The sequence below is a fragment of the Macrotis lagotis genome, chromosome 5 (genome assembly GCF_037893015.1).
Source record: "Macrotis lagotis isolate mMagLag1 chromosome 5, bilby.v1.9.chrom.fasta, whole genome shotgun sequence".
Taxonomy (NCBI): domain Eukaryota; kingdom Metazoa; phylum Chordata; class Mammalia; order Peramelemorphia; family Peramelidae; genus Macrotis; species Macrotis lagotis.
Window position 1 is genome coordinate 172,282,540 of NC_133662.1, and position 17,327 is coordinate 172,299,866.

Consider the following 17,327-nt stretch of genomic DNA (forward strand, 5'->3'; position numbering starts at 1 on the left):
AAAAACATATATGAAATGGAACAGATCTTTTGATCTTTCTATGGGGAAGTATTCTCAACAGTAACTGTTGTGAAAACACAGAATTTCAACTCTTTCAACAAACTATCTGAGAAAATGGTAATAACATATTTGAAGGTACAGTCATGAAGACTAACTAGACTTACTCAAAGATATACAGAAAAAATAAATACTGGAGTCAATCCAAATTTGAAGACCCTCAGGAATTTATTTTAAGATATCTTAAAGGAACTAGAAATCTAAAAAATCAGAGAAAGGGAGTAATATATAGTGGAATGAGTATTGGTCTTATAGTGAAAATGAGACCTGAATTTGAATCTTAGCCTTGATACATTCTAGTTATACTGTGAGAAGCAAGTCAATTAAATTCTCCAAGTTTCAATTTCTTAGTCAATAAGATGGGAATGTTTTATCTATGATACTTAACAACTAGGTTGTTATAAGGCTTAAAGGATACAATGAATAACAAGTATTTTTGTAAAGCTTAATAGGCCATACCTGGAAGCTATTATCATCATGCATGATGTTATTGTATTAAAAGGCAACTGAGAACTCATCAACCAATAGCCCACATACCTACCTTTCCTTACTAATAAAATATTTATGGGAATGTTTCAAGGACACACTAAGGTTATCCTTGAAGAAAACATGAAAAGAGAGTAGGAAGAATTCCATAAATGAGTTTCTGAAGAACTCATTATCACTGAAAGACAACTGATGGAAGAGGTACAAATAATTGCCATTATATTGTATCTTTTGCCTGTTGGTTTTTTAATGGACTTGATGAAAGAAAACGCATTTTAAAAAACTCTTCTCATACTGGGTACATAAAGACTTAAATGGACCTTTGATTTCATCAGTTTGAATATTGGATACTTTAACCTTTAAAGATGAAAATTACATCCCCTTCATCACTCCTATCCTCTATGCTCTTATCTGTGCCCTACCTTAAATCCCCACCACCACCACCACCACCAGTAGCCCTCAATATGCTGAATACATTGCTTAAATTCTCTTGACTTTGCAAGGATATCACTGAAAAACTTGCTATCCATCCTTGCTCCTTGCTTGTGACCAAGTCATCAATTATTCCCCTGATACTGCTCATTGACTTTTCTCATTGGCTATATTTTTTTTTCAGTTCTCTATCATCGACCCTATGCTTCCTTATTATTCTCTGTGTGAAACTTATTTTCAGTTCTTCAGAGACTATTATGGTTCATGCCTCACAATTACAATACCAACAATAGAATATTAGTATTAAAAAGATAGGTCTCTGTTTCTGGGAGAAGTTTAAGTTTTTAAAAAAGTGATCCTATTTTTGAAGGTAATCCAATGGTTTTATTGTGGGTCCAACTCTTTCATTTGTACTGCCTGTCTGTCTGTCTGTCTGTCTGTCTGTCTCTCTCTCTCTCGCTCTCTCTCTCTCTCTCTCTCTCTATATATATATATATATATATATATATATATATATATATATATATATAATATATACTGAATTTTAACTTGTCCTTCTAGTTGGATGTCATAATCTGAAAAATAATCATTTTTCATGCACTTGTTCTATCCTCTGTCAATGGTTAGGCTGAACTCTCTGGTGTTCATATGGATCTCTTCCAGGAATCTCTGAAATGTTACATGGTTTGATGTAATTTGCAAACAGGTGCATGACCAACCACAATGAATCCTTCAATTTACTGTGTAGGTTTGATTTACTCCATCACAATGGCAAAAATCTTTGGCAAGAATAAATTTCCCTATTTTGTACCTCACCTAATGTTTGTGATCAGAAAAAATTGTTTAATAAGGTTATCTCATATGTTTGAGAAATCTCAAATAACTTTGATTTGTGAACAGATGCTTTTCAGAAGAGAGCCTTTATGATGGAATTTTAATCTACTGAATCATGCTCTTTTTCAAAATGAACAATAAGTTTATGAAAAATCTTGAAAGGAAGATTTTTCATAGGGTTTCCATTTTTCAGACAATTGTAAAATATTAAAGATGTTAGTGAATAGTTATTACTGCCTATGAAATACCTCTTCCCTGCTAATGTCTTCATTAATTAAAAAACCTCTCAATGCATGCATTTTTATAGATGTAAATGTAGGCATATAAGCTGATAGTTGTTGGTATTATCTCTTCATTGGAAATAAAGATTGTGATTTGTGATTATCTCTTTGCACTCCCTTCAGCTGCCCAATGAACTGGTCTCAAAATTGAATGAAAATTTGTCTCAATTTGATCTGGAAAACTGTATATTTAGAGAACCTAAGATGCCCACTGCCTCAAAAGCTCATTTACCTAACACAAATACTCCCCCAATGATGGCATATAGTTGTGAATCAACAGAAATAATGCTCTTAAGAGAATAAATATAGCCATTAACTCAAAGAATAAAAAACAAGACACATAATATAAGTGAGATGTAGCATGTTAACAAAAATGACTTTCCTGAGGGTGTGGCATCAAAGCTATCATTAAGAACATGTGTGCCCAAAAAGAGAGATTGTATAGTGAGGATGAATGACTATACATATATATATATATATATATATATATATATATATATGTATATATATATATATTCTGAAAGCTACATTACTACTTAGATATATTAAAAGAATTCATAGCCATTTATAATATGCTGAGTGACTCATTTATAGATCTGTGTAGTAAGCTTATACATCTGTTTAAATATATAAGTACTTTTATTTTTCATTTATTTATATTACATTTTTCTATTTTTAATTTTCAGTTCCAAATGCTCTCTCTCCCTCTAGCCTCTCCCCCATTCAATGAAATGCAAGAAATGTGATACTCATTATACAAATGAAGATACACAAAACATTTCCACATTAGCCATGTTGTAAGGGAGAAAAGTAAAAAAAAGAGTGAAAAAATATGCTTCTTTCTATATTCAGAATTCATCATTTCTCTGGAGGTGGATAGCATTTTTCATATGAACTCATTGGAAACTGTAGATCATTGTATTAATCAGAATAGCTAAGTCATGCACAGTAGTCAACAATATTGCTATGGTTTAGAATGTTTTCCTGATTCTACTCACTTCACTTTGTATCAATACATATGACTTCCCAATTTTTTCTGAAATCATTCCCTTAATCATTTCTTTTAGCACAAGAGTATTTCAACATAACCATATACCACAACTTGTTCAGACATTCTTCAATTGATCCTCAATCTCCTCAGTTTTTAATTCTTTATTACCACAAAAGGAACTGCTATAAATATTTTTTGTACTTAAGGGTCCTTGCCCTTGATCTCTTTAAGTACAGAACCAGTAGCAATATTATGCATAGTTTCAAGTTGTTCTCTAGAATGTTTGGATCAGATCACAGCTCTACCAAAAGTATATTTTTTTTCCCCACATCGCCTTCAGCATTTGACATTTTCCTTTTCTGTCATATTATCCAATCTGATGGGTGGGAGATAGTACGGTAGAATTGTTTTAATTTTAATTTTTTTAACTATTAGTGATTTGAAGAGTTTTTTCATATGATAATTGATAGTTTTTTTTCCTCTAAAATCTTTCTGTTTATAACCTTTGATCATTCACTAATTGGGGCATGACTCTTATTTTTATTGATTTGGCTCAATTCCCTATATATTTCTGAATTGAGACTATATCAGAGAAACGATGTCATCTACCCCACCTCACTTCATTCTTTGGTTACTCCTTTCCATCTAATTTTGACCACATTGGATTTATGTGCAAAATCTTTTAAATTAATGTAATCAAAACTATTCATTTTACCCTCTATGATCATCTCTCTCTTTGGTTTTGAATACTTACCTTATTCATAGATCTGGCAGATATTTTTCCCATGTTCCTAAAATGTGTTTATGATATGACCTTTTATTTATAAATTATGTGTCTACTTTTTGTTTATCTTGGTGTGTGATATGAAAACATAGTTTTGGGTAGACTGCTTTTCAGTTTTTCCAGTAGTTTTTTCATCAAACAGTGAGTTCTTACCCCAATAGCTAGAATCTTTGGCTTTATCAAAGTTATTGAAGTCATTTACTTCTGTATATTGTTTACCTAATCTATTCTATAGATCACACCCAACAACTTTTAGGAGAACACAGTTAAGAGTTTAAATAACCAGGGTTAGCCTTTGGCAGAATTGTGAGATAGAAACAGCTTATATCCAATATTCTTATCAAAAACTTCTCTTTTGGTACCACCCAAACCTAGTGCTCAGTGTCCAGGATCAATAAGCAAGAAACACCCAGAGGGAGGAACAGGTGGCAAAGGCAGAAGTAGAGTCAACATGAGAAATTCACAATATGGTCCAAAAGGGAAGCTAGTGGAAAACAAGTTTCAGTTTTAAACTTCAAAGTCTGAGCTGCTAAACAAATGGAAATGATTGAATTTATTGTGCTTATTTGAGTTTTGAGTCCACAGGTCTCTTACCCCCTTAATTAATCTCTATAGAATTTATAGGTCAGTGAATAAAAATCCTGATTCAATTAATATGGACTTTCACAAAATAAGTAATTAAGAAATATCTCACATTATTTGCCTTTCCTTTTGCAATTTCTGTTTTAAGAGAAGTAATTTTATTCACTTACCCTGTAGATATAGATTGGACTTACCAGTAGTAATAATTCGAATTGCAAAATTCCTACTGGTAATAAGTCATGACTTGGAATGCTAGAAATGTGTATTACTTACTAAATATATGCATATTTTACAACTGAATTCTTGATTTTTTTCTTTGATGTTTTTTCAGGCACAGACTTTTCATGTGTCTTCAAAACAAATTATTTGGTTGTTACATACAAAGATAAGTGCCTTCACAATCCACATGTTTCCTCTTGTGATATGAGCTTCTTTCCTAGCCCTCTATATAAATCTTTATATCAGTTATTATATATTGCCCTGTATCCTTGTTTTTGTCTATTTTGCCTTCATTTTCAAAGAGGGCCAATGACATCACAGAATGATATCTTGATTCACACTTAAATTGAATTTAAGTGAGACAGAGCTTCACAAAGTCATCAATCTTATTCTCTCTTCCTGAGACATCAAAGTCCAGTAGCAGGACAAAAGTCAAGCTGAATGGAGATGGCCATTGGATAACTTTGGCATCTTTGAGGTCTAAATTCTATACACTCCACAGGCTGTGCTTCAGTCACCTTCATGGTCATTGGAACAAATTGCTATTATCTATCCATTCTGTCAGGGAAGTCTTTACACGTATAGAGTAGACATCTCCCTCTTTCCCTTTAACTCATGGATGGGTGTCAAGACCATCAGTTACCCTTAACCTAGTTTAGCCCATCTGCCAAGAAAACTTACTGAGGTGTGGCCAATGAGCATGCTACAGCTTTTTGGAGCCACAAGTGAGTTGAATGATCAACTGGATACTAAATGGGGTGAGACCCCTGAAAAGAATTTGGCAAGTCCTCAGGGCAAAGGTTTCAGTCCTCCCTAAAAAAAAAAAATATATATATATATATATATATATATATATATACACATATATATATCCTTTGTATAATAATTGCCTTGTTTAATAATTATTATCTATATGTTATATCACAATGATTTAGCTCTCTGATCATGGTTGGTAGATAGCCTTGGGCAAATGATCTCATCTCTATTCCCCTTTTCCACACCATTTTTTTATACTTATTCTCTTTGCACCAATTCTACTATTTTATAATTCTAATGTACAACTCTCTAAGGTCATAAAATCATATATTGAGGCAGTCTAATGGCAAAGTGGATGGAACACCACGTCAAGAAACAGAAAGACCTGAGCTTGTCAAATCCAACCTCAAATAACTACTACCTCTATGACTCTGAGCAATTTAATTAATCTGTTTGCTCAGTTTCTTTATCTATAAAATGGAAATCATAATAGTCCCTCCCTGTGAGGATCAATGACATAATTATAAAGCATTTAACACGGTCTGAATTATAGTAAGGATCATATAAAATGTTAGCTATTAATTATTTATTATTATTATTATTAATGTTTAAACCAGAAAGAAGCCCAGATATCACTAAGCCAACTTTTTTTAACATATGAAGAAATAATGTTCACAGAAAAGAAAGTGATCATATGGTTATATGGTGAGTTAGTGATGAAGACAATTGTTATGACTTCTAGATCAATACACTTCCTGTTATACATCAACAACTTTTTCCCCCCCAAGGGAAAAATAATCATTCTATCTAGACAGTTAATTTATTCATTGAATGAGTTTGATTCTTCCATAAGTCCCAAATTTCTTTCTGTGGATCAAGCATTTGGACAGTCAGATTACATCTTCTCTCCCACATGATAATAGATTAGCCATTCCCAGACCACTTCCAAGAAAAGAATGTTCCATACTCTACTAATCCTTCAAAAACAAAATTTTAATAAGATTTCTATGGTATCAATAAAAGAAAAAATAATAAAATATTTCTATTTCCCAATACACCTAGAAATGTATTGATTAAATTCTATATTTTATCTTTCTCCTCATCATAGTACCAATTTACAATAACTCACATTTGTAATTAAATTTATAAAGTCTGATGGGTTGTGGAAAGGTCACCTTCTACTCAGAAGAATGCACATTTTCAGGTTTTTTTAAAAAATATTCATCAGGGAGTTCATATTAAGTGACTCATAGGATCTTAGATTTGGGGCTGAAAGGGATCTTAGAGGTCATTACTATGCTTTTCTTCAAGTACTTTTGTAACAATAAGATGGACTAAAAATGCTGTTTATGGCCATGGAAAATAATTTTTTTTCCCATGAAGCAGACTGAAGGGGGAAAAATACCTTTTAGTATCAAATTAAAGAACCTTGGAATCAGATGGAATTCAGAGAAATCTAGTTCCTAGACAGGAATCTCCTTTACCATATCTAATGCACCCACATCCAGGGTCTGTTGGAAAAACTTCAGTGAGAGGAAACATTCCTTTCAAAGGTTATTTGTTGTTCATTTAATTGGGTTTAATTATTAGGAATCTATTCCTTATATTCAGTCTAACTCTGCCTTTCTGCTTCTTTTCCCACTGTTTCTAGTGCTATGCTCCAGGGTCAGAAAAAACAAAACAAAATAAAACAAAAAGCTTTTGACCCTTCTTACCATGATAGATAACTCTTCAAATACAATCTTTTCTTCACTAGGCTGAACATTCCAAGTTCCTTCAACCTATCTTTGTGTGATTTTAATTCCAGGTCTGGCACATGTGGCCCACCTTTTGCTCAAGAGTATCATGTATCCAAGCAACTAAGCCTCATAACTGAGAGATGCAATAATAAGAGGCAATATCAAGGGGAGAGAATGAGAGAGACAAAGAGACTGGCTAGTCAGGGAGGGTGGAAGAGAGAAACAGAAAGAAACAGGCAGACAGACCAGGGTAGGGAGAAAGGTTGACAGACAAAAGACAGACAGACAGACAGACAGAGACAGAGACACAGAGACAGAGACATAGACACAGAGAGAGAGAGACATAGAGAGAGACACACACAAAGACAGAGACAGAGACAGAGACAAATAGACACAGAGAGAGAGAGACAGAGAAAGAAAGATGGAGGGGAGGGGGGAGGGGGAGAGAGAGAGAGAGAGAGAGAGAGAGAGAGAGAGAGAGAGAGAGAGAGAAAGAGAGAGAATAAGAATTTTCCTCAGACAAGATTGTGCTAACAATTCACATTGACAGTACCAACTAATCAATACCTGCTTATTGAGTGACAGTGTAGCACCCCACAGTCTGCCTTTCCCCTGATATATGGAGCAGTCAATGTGGAGAGGAAAAGTGCAAATGGGAATACCTGTCCTAGATAAGGGCAAGAACTTAGAGTTTAAGAGAAGCTCCATACCCCTTACCTACTGGAAATGGCCACAGAGGGTTTCGAGGTTAGAGAGATGCCAGGGCACAATGGCAGCAGGCTCTTCTTTCCGATCTGCTATTCAGTTCACTCTTTCTGCTCCGTGCACAATGACAAGCCAGCCACAGAAAGATGTAATGGAAAATCTCAACCAATGACAGGATACTGAATGAACAAGCACTGGGTTCCAAATCCATGTCTATATTATGAGGAAAAGGAGAAGTAGCATATTTAGAATTTCTGAATATTGACAATTATATGACCAATGGTCATGTGAATTGAATACACATTGGGAACTGTTGAATTGCCTTTGTTTCTCTGTTCACTCATAGGAAGTACAACCAGGAGGACTAAGTAAACTGAACTGTTTCTTTCCTAGAACTCCTACATTTGGAAGATCTATACACTATCAATGGATTGAGTAAATCTAGGATTGCTATAAGCTATGTGGCATATATTTTCTCATGTTTTGTTCATTTCTTTCGTTGTTCTTATGCCAAGAGTAAAACACCATATATAGTTGAGGGTATTCCTGTCTGTTACTTAGATCAACTGCATTATTCCAGTCTTATGACTGGGGTTCCATAAAATATGCCTTATCCAGGAACAAAATGGAATCTCTAGAAGAATGGGGGCTTGCAATTTATTCTCCTTGGGAAAATCTACCCTAATGACAATACCTAAATTAATCAGTTAATGTGACTATTTAGAAAAAAGGCAAGATTGGGAAAATAGTAGGTTGTCTACCCTTTAAGAGCTAAAAAGATAATATTCCCTCCCCAGTGTTCTACTCAGTGAAATTAGAAAGCTATACTCACTAGGGGTTGTAGGAACACAGTGGAGAGAAGGAGGTATGAATCCTCAGTGTGAGAAATGTCCTTCGAAATGACCTTTCTAAAGCTGAAAAACCTAACATGTCTACAAAACACATAATTTGCCATCAATTTGGTCCTTAGAATAATCAAACTCAGTGTTCATGTCCCAAATCAAATTTCCATTCATTTTGGTTTTTCCATTTTCTTTTTAAATGAATTTAGTAAGGAAACTACCTCTAAATACATGTATCAAATTCTAGGTGGTTTTTGGTCATGTGCAAATCATTAAGAAATCAGGTAAACTGAACTACTTTGTGAACTTTAGAGTCAGGGTTAGAAGAAGGTTATTTTCCACTCTAATCAGTCAAATAGGCAAATTGATTTTGTGTAACTTTAAAAACATACTCTAGGCCTAAAGCCAAGCTCAAAAACTAATGAGGAACAAATACAAGCCCATAAATAACCTAAGCCTATTGTGCCTGCAATCACAGTATTTTCTATTTGCATACATAAAATCCAATCAGTTGTGTGGCACAATACTGAAGTGCAATACATTTATATGTTTCCTATACATAAAATGAGTTATGGGTTGGGTTCTTTAGCCTAGGAAAGAAACAAAGGCAGTCACTAAATCTAGGACTTTATTTACACATTGTAGTTTTTTTATCTGAAGATCACAGAGGACTTTAAAATAGTTGGTGAGGCCAAACATGCTATTTGCTAAATTGCAACCTCCCCTTTTCACATAGGTTTTCCTACACAAATTGAACCAAACAGACTACCTTCCTAATCACAGGCTTCACAATTTTGAATTGACTGACATCATACAGTCCAAGTGCTCCATTATCATCCATTCTCTATCACCTACATTTGGGTTTTTTTGATACCTCTAACAGAATATCTCTAAGCTGGTCCATTGATCAACTTTTTTTAAACTCTATAACTCTGCTTCTGTGAACCTCTATGTAGATATAGATCTAGAGATGTATTCATATGTATATACTTGTAAATGTTATCCAGTCTGTTAGTAAGTCTTGACCTTTTAGGTGGTAAGCTCCCTCCTGTGTGAACATGAAATGCCATCAATACTTTGATAGGTCTGTAAATGGATCCCAATGTGACTGTACCTTCAAATGGTACAGAATGTCACCCATCCGAATATGTGTAATTCTTGCTTATGTTTTATTCTGTAAATCTTATTTGGAAAATAGACCTAATACAATAGAGGGATTTCTCTAATCCATTTAATATTCCATGGATATCAATGAATTCTCACTTTTGTTATAGTCAATCTCACTCCCCCCCCCAAATCTTTATGTCTTTTATGCCATGTCTTGCAGCATCCAAGTCATCACTAATAATATTCTGTGGTCAATTTACAACTACTGTTTTTATTTAAGTCATTTAAAGAACAGAGACCATTGTTGGGGTTGGGGGAGAAGAAATCTGTGATTTCATTGATATAAGAAAGTATGGAGGAAGGAGTTTTCTCTACAAATGCATAGGGGTTCATATTCTGAAATTTGTGGCCTGAGAGTTGCCTTGGGGCATTAAGTGTCCTATAGGCAGGATATGTCAAGAATCCAGATTTGAATTCAGATCTTAAATGACTCTGAGACTCAGTCTCAAATCCACTAAATCTCAAATCCATATTAATGTAATAATTCAACTATATTTAAAATAGTGCTTGATATAATATTCAAAAGGACTTCATGGATACATGGATACAACAAATATTTATAGGTACTCAAATATCTCAAACATTAAACAGAATCTCTGACATTTATGTATGCCATGGCTTAAATTCCTATCCCCCAATTAACCCCCCAAATGTATCTGCATTCCATTCCATTACTATGCTTGTGTTCTTTCTTTAAGATTTCACTTTAGAAAACATCTGAATTTCTTCAAAGCATACTTTCTCTGAAAAGCTCCAATTCCTCAGTAATGGAGAGACAGAGATACAGAAATATATGATAAATGTATTCTCATCCCCAAACACTGGCCCCAAGAGTTGATAGAAACTGGATATCAGTTATTGAAGATAATGTCTTTGCCTTCCTCCCAGGTTCTAGGGCATTCTGGGCTTCCAGCTGTGCACTGTAATTCTAAATACTAGTCCCTAACCCCCCTCATCTAGACCATCTTCTTTATCTTGTTAGCCTTTCCACCTTTTACATGCATGGAGTCTTATCTGGAGGACTTCATGCTCCTTACCTTAGCACAAAGACTCTTCATTTATAAACTCCCCTGAAGCCATTTGATTCCTTAACTACTTTATCCTGCTGTAAAGGAGGAAGACCATGTGTGTGTTCTGGGAGAAGATGAGTATTTCGAATATATCCCTTTTCTGTGATTCCTTCAAGAGTGGGAATTTTACTTCAAATAGCACAACTGAACGATTTGGAGCTTCTTTATTTGAAAGCCTAAAGCTTAAATTACATAGGTGGGTACACTGGGAAACTCCAGTAAAGGACCATAGTTCAATACCAATCTCCCTTCAGTCCTGTTTCCTGTGATTTAATTTCCATTACAAATATCAACAATAGGAAGAATGTCCTTCATTTCCCTTCCTTTTCCAATTCCTGGAAATAAAGTCATGTGGATTAGCAAATTACTTCAGCCTAATGCCATGAACTGAAAAGATCGTCTTAATTTTGAGAGTAAAATTTCTCCTTAGGTACAATTAAAATTAACCAAAGCATAAGCCTAAAAGGATAGAACTGGCCCCCAGAATATAACACTTATTCTGTTTTGCACTTAAATTTGAAGAGATTCCCTAAATCCCTTAACTCTTCCTGTTCATTCAGCCAGATCTATAATGTTGAATCACTTTTATACCTGATGGGAAAACTATCTTTTCTACTGACTTCATTCTCCAACAGTCTTATAGATTGTTGACTTGGGATTCAGGGAATTCCTCTGTTTTGCCAAGTGAAGGCCCCATACTACATTTTTCTCTCCTATTCTTACCTGGGACACTAGGATCTCCAGCTGAATATCATACTGATAGATACATTCAGTTAAAAAATAATATAGTTCAGAAAAAATATATGTCTTCATGCCCTTTCATTTTTGTGAATGAATGAATGAAATAATGTGGACTAAAACTTAATAAATTCTACACACTGTGCTAAGTCCTCAGAATAAAAACACAAAAATGAGGTATTATCTGCCTCTAAAGATACCTTCTAGTAGACGAAAATGACATACATACCAGAAGGTCAAGATCATATATTTTTGTCTAGAAAGTCAAGAGGATTGTGAATGGAACAAAAGGGCTTTCTCTATTTATAGGAGACAAATAGTGAAGGATATACTCATCCACTGGCCCAAGAATTTGGACCTCCTAAATCGTCAGCACTCAAAAAAGGGTGGGGGGGGGGGGTCTGCAGTCCTCTGGGAATGCCAGAGATCCTTTTAGGACATCAAGATCAAAACTATTTTCAAAATAATACTAAGATGCCATTTGCCTCTTTTACCTTCATTAACTTCATTGATATGGTTTTCCACATTATACCAACCTTTAAGGGAACACCATTTGTCAGATTTTATTGTGGTGTTGAAGAAGAATATGCACAAATATCTGAGAAAGCTAAGAAAATACCTCTTCTTTTCTAATAGTATATCTATGAGGTCAGATTTTCTTCATATACTTCAACCAAAACATATATCAACAGATTAAATGCAGAATGAGATAAGAGAATTCAACTGTTTTTAGATTAAATCAGGCAATAAAGAGATTTTCAAAAATAGCAATACCACTCCACATTAAATTTTTTTAATTTTTTCAAAAAAATGTTAATTTTGTTAAAATGTAATGATTTTACATTTTAATATTTTATTTTAAATTATCAATTTTATCTTCTAATATCAATAGGTATTATCCATATAACTAGTAAATTCTTTGGGTTCTCAATATTGAATAATTCTCTTCTGCTCAGATTTTGTCAGTTGCCTTGTCAACCCATGCAGGGGGGGTATCCATGTTGGGGAATACACATTTCTAAAAGGTTTCTATAACCTTTGTATTCCCAAAAAATTGTTTCATTTCTAACCTGGACTTCAGGTTTTCTATATAGTATTATAGTGTAGGAGATTTGATTGTAAAGGAGTTTCCTTTTTGAAATATGTTTCTAGGACCTTAGTGAATTCTTTTATAAAGCATATTGTTATTTAATAAGGTAGAAATTCATCGTATAACATCCCAAATGCAAATTTAGATTTTTACACAGTGTAGCATCTGTAATTCTAGCTAGATAGAATAGTAGATTGTAGCTGGTAGAGGAATGAAAGTTGGATTTACTGATAAGAAGACCTGGATTCAAATCCAACCTATAATAGTTGTATAACCAAAGCAAATGATGAGTTGTATAACCAAAGCAAATCATTTACCTTCACTTAGCCTCATTTCCTTATTTGGAAAAATGAGAATAATTATAATAACCATGGAGTGGTTGTGAGAATACATATAAAGCATTTTGCAGATCTTAAATGCTAAATTTAAAAGTTAAATAAATGTGCCTATCAATTGGGGAGTGGCTAAAGAAGCTATGGTACATGAATACTATGGAATGCTATTATTCTATAAGAAACCATAATGGTCAGACTCTAACTCCTCTCAGTAGTTAGAGAATATGACAAGCATATTAGACCAGCTATGGGCAATGTTATCCCTATCCAGAGGAAGAACAACAAAACAAAACAAAAATGAAAAAGTAGCCCTTCAGAATCTGATGAACACTTTATAAAAGTTATCTCTTATGTATTTCTTTCCCTTAGTCCTAATTCCTCAAACCAAAAATGATGAATCTGTAAACATATTTATCAAAAATATGTGTATGTAATTCTAACCTGACTATTTGCCCCTGAGGAGAGAGGGGTGGGAAGGAAGGGTGGAAGGAAATTTTGTAACTTAAAAATATACATTTGCATATGGATGAATAAAATAAAATAAAAATATACAAATAAATTATTTCTTTAAAAAAGTTAAATAAATGATAGGTAGCATTATCAGAGACTGGTTCTAATTCCTCCCTTTAGGGTTTAAGATAATACAATACTATAATTCATAAGCCCCCTCTGATATGTTCACACCAATGAATAGCAGTATCAATTATTTAGCCAGAATAATTAGCTTTTAGGAGTGGGTATTTACTTAAGTAGTAATAGGGGACAGAAACATACCTTTCAAAGATTTGTAACACACCCTCCCACAAGTACATACAGTCACTTAACCCTGATTGCCTTCCATCCAGGGCCATCTCCAATTGCCCTGATCCATATCTAACCACTGGACTCAGATGGTTTTAGAGGAGAAAGTGAGGCTGGTGAACTAGCATAGCCTCTCTCACATCCAGTTCATGTGCTTGGCATGATATCATTTCCCTGATGTCATGTTTCTCTTCAAGAATGAAGGACAATCATCATCATCATCATCACAGAGTCTAGGGAAAAGTGGTTTCAAACTTATAGAGTTCATGTGGCAAAAGGAAAAAAATTAACTACTTACACTTATTGGAAGCCCCTTTCTCCCTTTGTAGGATCCTGAGAACCTCCCTTTAAGCATGGTGCCACTTTCTATTGGGATCTTTAATGCTACTTTTTCTTCTTGTGTCTATCTGTCTTTGACTCCTGATACATACAGAAGCAACCGGCATAGCTACTCCTGGGATGCTGAGAGAGTGCTAATAAGAAAACCATATTGTTTGACCTTCACACAGCTGAATTCTTTCAAGATAGGAGGAGAAAGAGGCTCTGCTCCACCTACCCGCAAAAGATTCCCTCCCAGCTGTTCTGCCAGATAATGAAGTGGCAGGTTCTGAACTGGCATGCTATTTTATAGAAGATACACAGGGTGTGACAGGCTGAGTTTACTGCCTTTGATGAAATGATTCAACAGAGATGTTCTTAAATACTTGTTTCTTCATTCTAACCTAAATATTTCTTCTTCTTTCTTTCCTCTCTGGGACTTTTTTCAAATCTCCAAACTTATAGTGCAGGTCTGGATTATTCTGTTTTTAAAAAAATTTTATTTATTTAAAGCAATGGGGTGAAGTGACTTGCCCAAGGTCACACAGCCAGGCATTTATTAAGTGTTTGAGGATGGATTTGAACTCAGGTCCTCCTGACTCTAGGGCTAGTGTTCTATCCACTGTACCACCTAGCTGCCCCTGGATTACTCTTTGTGTAGCTTCTTTTTCTTCCTCATTTTCACACTGAAGGACCTTTTTAGTTTTTTTTTTAAATCTTTTTTAAAAAGGAGACTTTGTCTCTGAAAATCCATCTTTCAAAGAGGTATTCCTTGATTCCCTTCACCTTCTCCTCTAGAAGGGTCCCCAGTTAGAGCTTTGTACATAAAAAGTAGACACTTCAGTTGTGGTGAATAGTCTCAAATTTTGCCTTTGTTTCTTTAATACTTCACAGTCTAGCACATAATAGGTATAGAATAAAAAGCTTATTGATGGATGAAAATAACTGAAACATGCTTCCTGTTCTCCCTTTTTCCTGAAAATTTATATCCTTTTATCACTTCCTTATATCTTTACTTCCTTTTATTCCCTTTATAGAATAATGAACTTTTGTTCTCTTTAGAGTTTAAAGTTCTTCATTGATTTACTCCATTTTATTTGTTTATACATATGTAGTATATCTTTGAAAAGATGGCTTAGTGGATAGAACATTCCAGGGTCAGTAAAAACTGAGTTCAAATCTAGTTTCAGATACACTTACTAGCTCTGTGGGCAAGTCTCTTAATCCTGTTTGCCTCAGGTTCCATATCAGCAAAATGAACAGGAGAGCAAATCACTCCAGTATTTTTGCTAAGAAAACCCCAAAAGGGATCACGAGTAGGACACAACTGAACAACAGCAAGGGGGAAAAGGGAGAGCTTACCGAAAAATAATGCAATTGCTCATCTTCCAAGGATTGATTAAATGTTTTTCAGGTACTACTACATAGATAACCAAAAAGATGGATTGATCGAATTAGAAGATGAAGAAAAGTACTTTTAATTGTCAACTCCTTGCTGAGAGGAACTGAGGATATTAAAACTTGTCATTTCATTAGTGTAAATAACTCTTAAGAAGAAAACTCTCCCATCAACATAGATGGATAACAATCAATAATCAATAAGCATGTATTAAATGCTTAATCTGTGTTATGTACTGTAGATACAAAGAGAGGCAAAAAATATCTGCCCTAAAGGAGCTTACAATCTAATGGGAGAAACAGCATGAAACACAAATAAATAAGTAATTATATATGATAAATAGAAAATAATTTACAGAAAAAAGGCACTAAAATTAAGAAGCATGGGGAATTTATCCTGCAAAATACTAGATTTCAAGTTGAGACTTAAAGGCACTCAGGGAATTTAGTAAGTGTAGCTGAGGAGGGAGAGTATTCCAGGAATGGAGGATACCCTGAGAAAATGCACAGAACCAAGAGATGGTTTGTGGAACAGACAGGATGCCATTGTCCCTGGTTCAAAGAGTACATGTTGGATAACAAGGCATAAAAAAAACTGGAAAAGTAAGAGGGGGACTGGTTATGAAGGGTCTTTAATGCAAGCAGAGATTTGGAAATTGATCCTAGAGGTATTAAGGAGTTTTTGAGTAAGGGGGGGACATAGTTGGAAAATCATTTTAGTGGTTAAATGGAGGATGAAGGAGAGGAGGCAGATAGACCCACCAGCAGGCTATTGCAGTCATCCGGGTGAGAGGTGATCAGGGACTGTACTAGACTGGTGGCAGAGAGGAGAGAAAAATTCACTTTTTAAAAATGGCACAGAGATAAAATTTATAGGCCTTGGCAACAGCTTAAATATGGGGGTTGGGGGAGGACAGAGGCAATGAGGTAATCATGGATAACTCCTATATTGTGAACCTGAGAGAACCAAAGGATGGCAATGACCTCTACAGAAATAGGGAAGATAGGTGTTATGAAAGATTTTTGAGGGGGAAAGAATGGGTTTTGTATGTATTCCACAATTTACAGTCTTGAGAGTTGCCTGTGACATGAAGAGAGGACATGATTTGTCTAAGGTCTAACAGCAAAAATTTATTAGCTGCAAAATTTAAATACAAATCATATATTTCCAAGTCAAACTCACTATCCATTAGTCTATATTGATTAAAAACAATAGAAAGGTCTGTTTCTTCACAGATATGTATCCAAGATAGAAATGACATACTACAATTTTATTTTTCAAAATGGATAACTAATACCTATTTCAAGTGCTCACTTTGACATAAACGATACTACCAGGGGCAGCCAGGTGATGCAATGGATAGAGCACTGGCCCTGGAGTCAGAAGGATCTGAGTTCAAATCCAGCCTCAGACACATAATACTTAGCTAAGCTAACTTAGGCAAGTCACTTAAACCCATTGCCTTACAAAAACCAAAAATAAATAAATATATAAAAATTCCAGAAAATGATAATACTAGAAAGATCCTACAAAATTGCCAAAGACTACAATCTTGCAAGAAAATTATAGAGAATAGGGACAAAAAGACGATGGTCTGTTGATATAATTTTGATTTCTGAACTTGGTTTAAAATGTAGGACTGTGGGGTGGCTAGGTGGAGCAGTGGCTAGAGCACCGGCCCTGGAATCAGGAGTACCTGGG

The 17,327-nt window shown here is 34.6% G+C and overlaps 1 long non-coding RNA gene across 2 annotated transcripts in view; it reads right to left on the bottom strand.

The window, feature by feature from the left end:
• LOC141489970 (uncharacterized) overlaps positions 1–17,327 on the bottom strand; it is a 148,703-nt gene that overhangs the window by 17,460 nt on the left and 113,916 nt on the right. The window contains exons 1-2 of one of the 2 annotated variants that reach the window (XR_012469037.1): positions 14,208–14,334; positions 7,879–8,079 (exon numbers count right to left, since the gene is read on the bottom strand). This is a non-coding gene — a long non-coding RNA (uncharacterized LOC141489970). Of the gene's footprint in view, positions 1–7,878; positions 8,080–14,207; positions 14,335–17,327 lie in introns of those variants that run through there. The other variant, XR_012469036.1, reaches the window with a different exon arrangement.